The sequence below is a fragment of the Eubalaena glacialis genome, chromosome 14 (genome assembly GCF_028564815.1).
Source record: "Eubalaena glacialis isolate mEubGla1 chromosome 14, mEubGla1.1.hap2.+ XY, whole genome shotgun sequence".
NCBI classification, from domain to species: Eukaryota; Metazoa; Chordata; class Mammalia; order Artiodactyla; family Balaenidae; genus Eubalaena; species Eubalaena glacialis.
The window spans coordinates 62215849-62221848 of record NC_083729.1 but is presented as its reverse complement, the minus strand read 5'-3'; the positions used below and the strand labels follow the sequence as shown (position 1 = coordinate 62221848).

Here is a 6000-nt window from a genome sequence, read left to right as displayed (position 1 = left end):
GCTAAAATATACCTAATGCAGAATGCTCAAAAAGCACACAAAAGCACAGAGCAAAAGCCATCTGCAATCTTACCACCCTGAAATTTCTTCTGTTAATAGTTCAATGCGTATAGATCCTGCCAAAACCTTCAAGAAGGTTGTAATGATGTACATGTCAACTAGGTGCTTGAGACTCCTATTTCCTGAGACCCAATACTAATGATGGATAATATGGATCTTAAAAAGTTTTGCCAAACTGATGGTTAAGAAAAAATGTAATTCCTTGTTGGTTTAATTTGTATCCCCAGAGCTGCAAGATGGCAGGGCATCACTTCATATGTTCATTAGCTATTGGCACTTCTGTGAGATGCTCATTCTTACTCTTTGCCCAGTTTGCTTTTGATTTGAATTTTTTCTTGTTGATTTGTAGAATTTCTTTGTATATTATTAATATTAACCCTTGTTATATGTGCTTCAAACATTTTCTCCTCTAAATTAGAAGGAATGTGATTTTCATTTAACTGTCTTTGAAAATACAGATGTTTAAAATTTTCATGTAGTTTCAATATTTTCCTTTAACATTTCTGAGGTTGTGCAATGCCTAGGAAGGTCTTCCCTATCCCACAATTAGAAGAAAACAAATTCCAGAGGATCCGAATAATTATTTCTCCAGCAGATATGCAAACGGCCAACAAGAACATGAAAAGATGATCGACATCATTAACCATCAGGGAAATGCAAATCTAAACCACAATGAGATGCCATGTATCTACTAGGATGGCTATAATAAAAAAAAACTGATAATTACAAGTGGAGAAATTTGAACCCTAATACATTGCCGGTAGGAATACAAAATGGTGCGGCTACTTTGGAAAACAGTATGGCAGCTCCTCAAAAGATTAAACATAGACCATACAACCCAGAAATTGTACTCCTAGATAAATAGCCAAGAGAAATGGAAACAAATGTCCATGCAAAAACTTGTACACAAATGCTCATAACAGCATTATTCCTAATAACCAAAAAGTTCATCAACTGGGCTTCCCTGGTGGCGCAGTGGTTGAGAGTCTGCCTGCCAGTGCAGGGGACACGGGTTCGGGCCCTGGTCTGGGAGGATCCCACGTGCCGCGGAGCGACTGGGCCCGTGAGCCACAATTGCTGAGCCTGCGCGTCTGGAGCCTGTGCTCCGCAACAGGAGGGGCCGCGATAGTGAGAGGCCCCCGCACCGCGATGAAGAGTGGCCCCCGCTTGCCGCGGCTGGAGAAAGCCCTCGCACAGAGGCGAGGACCCAACACAGCCATAAATAAATAAATAAATTAATTAATTAATTAATTTAAAAAAAAAAAAGTTCATCAACTAACGAATAAGTGAATAAAATATGGTAGTCCATACAATGGAATATTATTTGACAATAAAAAGGAATGGAATACTGACACATGCTATAACATGGATGAACCTGGGAAACATGAGGCTAAGTGAAAGAAGCCCATCACAAAAGATCACATGTTATACATAATTCCATTTATATAAAATGTACAGACTATGCAAATCTATAGAGACAGAAAGTAGATTAGTGGTTGCCTAGAGGTGGAGATGTGGTAATGGTTGTATAACTCAATGGCTTTTGTAATATACTAAAAGCTATTGACTTGTACACTTTTTTTTTAATTAATTTTTTTGCTTTAAAATATGCTCTTTATTTTTTTCTCCAATTATAAAAATAATACATTATCCAAACAGATAGTTTAGGAAGCACAAAAATCCACCCAGGAAAACGACAACAAAAGCCCCTCCTGAGGCCGTGCACCACATACAGATGATGCCTTTTAAGTCCGGGAAGAAGACAGAAGAACTCACACTAAAAGGAAGGCTGCAGTAAGGCTCCGAAGTTTCTGCACATAGAACAGTGGCCTTAAAGTCTCCTCCCTTGACCATTTTTGATGCTGCAGAGCCCAACCCACCCGGGGACACAGGAAGAGCACGTCCCGGCTCCCTGGGGACAGGGCTGGCCTCTCCTCCCCTCAGCCAGACGCCCACGTCCATGGCCACAGGGGATGCCCCAGGGCTCCACGGGGCATAGCGGGGACCTGCGGGCAGGGACCCCAAGCCTGTGGGTGCGACCGTGTGTACCAGAGCGGGCTCCAGGAGACGGGGCTCAGTCCCAGCTCTGCCGCCCACTGCCATTGGACCAGGCAGTCTCTTGGGCCTCGGTTTCCTCTTCTATAAAACGGGAAAAACGCCCACCTCATGCACTCCTGAAGGGACTAAATAAAACATGAGAAGCAGGTCACAGCACTGGCACATCTCAAGGGTCAATAAATATCACAGTACCCATCACTCCTTCCCATTAACCTGCATAATGTCAACACTGTGGCTCTCATTTTTTAAAAAACTGTCCCTCTGAGCGCTGACCAAAGCCCGGGGGGTGGGGGGCGGGGGGGGGGGTAAAGGGGAGGTTTATCCTATCCAGAGCCAACTCAAGTCTAGATCCAGCCAGGTCTGCCAGGTGACGAGAACCCTTGAGCCAGCAGCCTGGACCTTGGACCAGAGAAGAGCAGCCCTGAGAGGGTCCTGCGAGGGCCGCATTCACACTGCAGAGCAGATAGGGCCCAACAAAGGACGGGCTTGTGTGGAGGGGCCCCGTGGGGGGCACCGAGGCGACCTGGCAGACCTCGGGGGAAGGAAGCCCTTTCACCGGCCACGCTGGAACCCTCCCTGCAAAACAATGAGTCCCCCATCATTGTTTTGTCTTTTTTTTTTTTTTAATTAATTAATTATTATTATTATTATTTTTTTTTTTTGGCTGTGTTGGGTCTTCGTTTCTGTGCGAGGGCTTTCTCTAGTTGCGGCAAGCGGGGGCCACTCTTCATCGCGGTGCGCGGGCCTCTCACCGTCGCGGCCTCCCCTGTTGCGGAGCACAGGCTCTAGACGCGCAGGCTCAGTAGCTGTGGCTCACGGGCCTAGCTGCTCCGCGGCATGTGGGATCCTCCCAGACCAGGGCTCGAACCCGTGTCCCCTGCACTAGCAGGCAGACTCTCAACCACTGCGCCACCAGGGAAGCCCCATTGTTTTGTCTTTAATGACATTTTTAAACACTTAACCTACGAACATCTGTTCCCTGATGTTTCGTCTTTGTGCATCTGTCATCCTCAAAATGAAAGTCCAGAACCTTCTGCACCAATTTTAAAGTCGGGCTGAACGTTTAGTAATGAACAAAGGTGCTTAAATTTCCCTATAATTCTGTCTAAGTCTTCGTGAAGTTTATCATAAGTAGGGTCATCATAAGGGAATTTCTGAATCATTCCAATCAACGATACTAAGACCTTCAACTTTTTGCTGTCTTTCTCAGTGGTGCAACGGTGCAGGAGACATCTCCAAGCAAAAGCAAAACCTTGGTAGAACCCGATCTCAGATCCGATCTTAGCTCCATGTAACATGCCATGCTGTCTTCCTTCAATCATACCCAAACTACTTCTTTCTTCATAGCCTTCCTGATACCCTTCCCGGTGACACCGCTTCTGAGGAGGCGAAGTCCACTTCCGGGGGTGGCTGCGTGGGGCCGACTTGTACACTTTAAATGAGCAAATTGTATGGTATGTGAGTTATGTCTCAATAAAGCTGGTTTTTGGGGGGGGGAGTTGTTGTTGTTTTTTTGTAATCTGCTTAAGTGAAAAGGAAATTTATTTACTCTGACAATGGAAAGTCCAGGACAAAGACTTAACATCAGGAGGTTTTGGTTTTTTTCCATCTCTCTCCTTGGTCTTTGGATGCATAAAATTCATTCTCAGACTCTTTGTGGTTGGTCACATGGCCATCATCAAATAACCCAGGAGCATGGAGTGTTTTGGTTGACAGACCTGGATCACACGCTTGACTCTTGGTGCTGAGGAAGAAGCTCTATCCAGATCACGTGGACCAAGAATGTGTGAAGGAGTGGATCCTCAAGTGAAGTTTGTGAGCTATTTCAGGAAGAAGAGGCAACAGATGCTGCAGCAGCAATAGATATTCAATATGGAGACAATCAAATCTTCTGAAAATAATGGTGTTTTTGCATCTTTGTTTCCAATATTTATGCTACCCAATTTTTTTTCTTGTTGCATTGTCTAGGATGTGCAGAATTATGTTGAAAAATGTAGCAATAGTATTCCTTGACTTTAATGGGAATGCCTCTAGTATCTTACCATTCTAGATAAAATGATGTGGATAAAATCTGACACTCTTTACCAAGTAAGAAAAATACCATTCTAGGCCTAGATGGCTGAAATTTTTTAATTAAAAGTTAATTTTGAATTTTATTGAATGTCAATTGCTATGATCATGAATTTACTCTCTTTTATTTGTGTAATGAATTACATGAATAAATTTTTTGACATTGGACAGTTTCTGTATTTCTGTGAATTGCTTTATAATGGAGGGGATGAACAGACTACTTTTCTTATAAAAAACAACAAGTAAGTTGTGACATTTTTCTATTTCAGGAGAGCTCCTGGTTAACGGAGAAAATTTTACATACCCATGGAGGGCACATATGAGCCAAGATTCAAGGATACGGAAAAAGGATATGGCAGCTGGCTCTGTTTTCAGGCCCAAATTTTAGCCCTTTGCCTTTCCTGGACCCAAGACACTTACAGTAATCATGTAAGAGGTAAGTGACCAGGATAGCCCAATCCACCAATTGCTCCTTCTACACATGACCTATATTAGGGATGGTCATGGGGGTAACAAACAGGATCAAGATCTGATGGAGTGAAAGAAGTATTCAGAAGACAGATGAGGACATGGTGCAGAGAGCCTGTGACTTACCGACAGTTACACAGGTTTTGAGCCCAGGTGGAATACCTCCAAAGCTTGAGCTCCTAGCCTCACCACTATACTATCCTGGAGATTGGTCTGTACTGCTCAGAACAAGAGCTATAAATTCCTTGGAACAGAAATTTCAGGGAAAGGAGGAACCAACATCCTTGTTCCTGGCTGGGTCTGAGGTCTCTTCTGGGCCACAGAGCCCTTTTCACCAGGATCAGATGCATGGTTCCCTCCAATACTGCTGCCCAAAGGGATTCCCAAAGATCCAGTCCACCTATGCTCACACGACCCACAGTTTTGTAGAGAGAGAGAGTTTTTAGGAAAAGGAAAAGCTTATGGGAATTCCAGCCAGACTCAGGTGAGAAAGGACTGTCTTCCTTCAATCACAATGTCCATGCAGCTAACAGCTCTTATGTTCAAAAATGCTAGAGTGGACATCAAAATTAATGGAACCAGGGTTCCTTGGAAGCCTACAGGGCTTTGGTGATCCCTGAAAAGTCTGACTTGTCTTAGTTATGATGAAGGGAGTGTGGGAAAATTTAGGACAAACATTAGTAACAGCTGAAGACAATGTTGGAAGCCCTTGGGGTTAGCCAGCTCTTCCTAACAGAGGATGGTGTTGATTTCATGGGACTGAATAAGGAAAAATACCATTCATTCATATTTTCGATGAGTACTTACCTAGTTCATTCTGTGTGCAAGGGAGCCCACCAGTTGCTGGATATATAGTGTTGAACACAGTAAACACGGCCCCTGTTTTGACAGAGCTTTGAGTCTAGTGAAAAAAGACAGTCAACAAGAGAACAAATTTCAAATTCTGCTAAGAGGGAAAAGAGAGTGTGCTACAGAAGAGGAAGATAGGGGGTACACACATGGAAGTGTCAAGGGTGAGAAAAAGCCATCTCATTGAGGAAGGAGGGAGGCCACAGCATGGGTGAAGTCTTGGCAGTAGGAAAGAGCATGTTTTGTTCAAGGAACTGGAAGGTCAGTATAGCAGGAGCATCACGTGCTGGGGGAAACTCATGTGAGATGACCTTGAAGAAATATCAGGGCCAAATCATGCAGGGCCTCTTTGACCATGTTAAGGAGTGTGGATTTTATTCTAAGTGAGGTGTGAAGCCATTGAAAATGTTTTTAGGCAGGTGAATAAAGTAATCTGATTTCTTTTTTTTTTTTAATTGCTCTAACTTCTTTGTGTAAAATAGATAGGAAAGGGCA

General features: G+C 43.7%; 1 long non-coding RNA gene across 1 annotated transcript in view; it reads right to left on the bottom strand.

The window, feature by feature from the left end:
• Positions 1–1675: 1675 nt before the first annotated feature.
• LOC133105328 (uncharacterized) overlaps positions 1676–6000 on the bottom strand; it is a 35331-nt gene continuing 31006 nt past the window's right edge. The window contains exons 3-4 of the long non-coding RNA XR_009703834.1: positions 5464–5557; positions 1676–2243 (exon numbers count right to left, since the gene is read on the bottom strand). This is a non-coding gene — a long non-coding RNA (uncharacterized LOC133105328). The remainder of the gene's footprint in view (positions 2244–5463; positions 5558–6000) is intronic.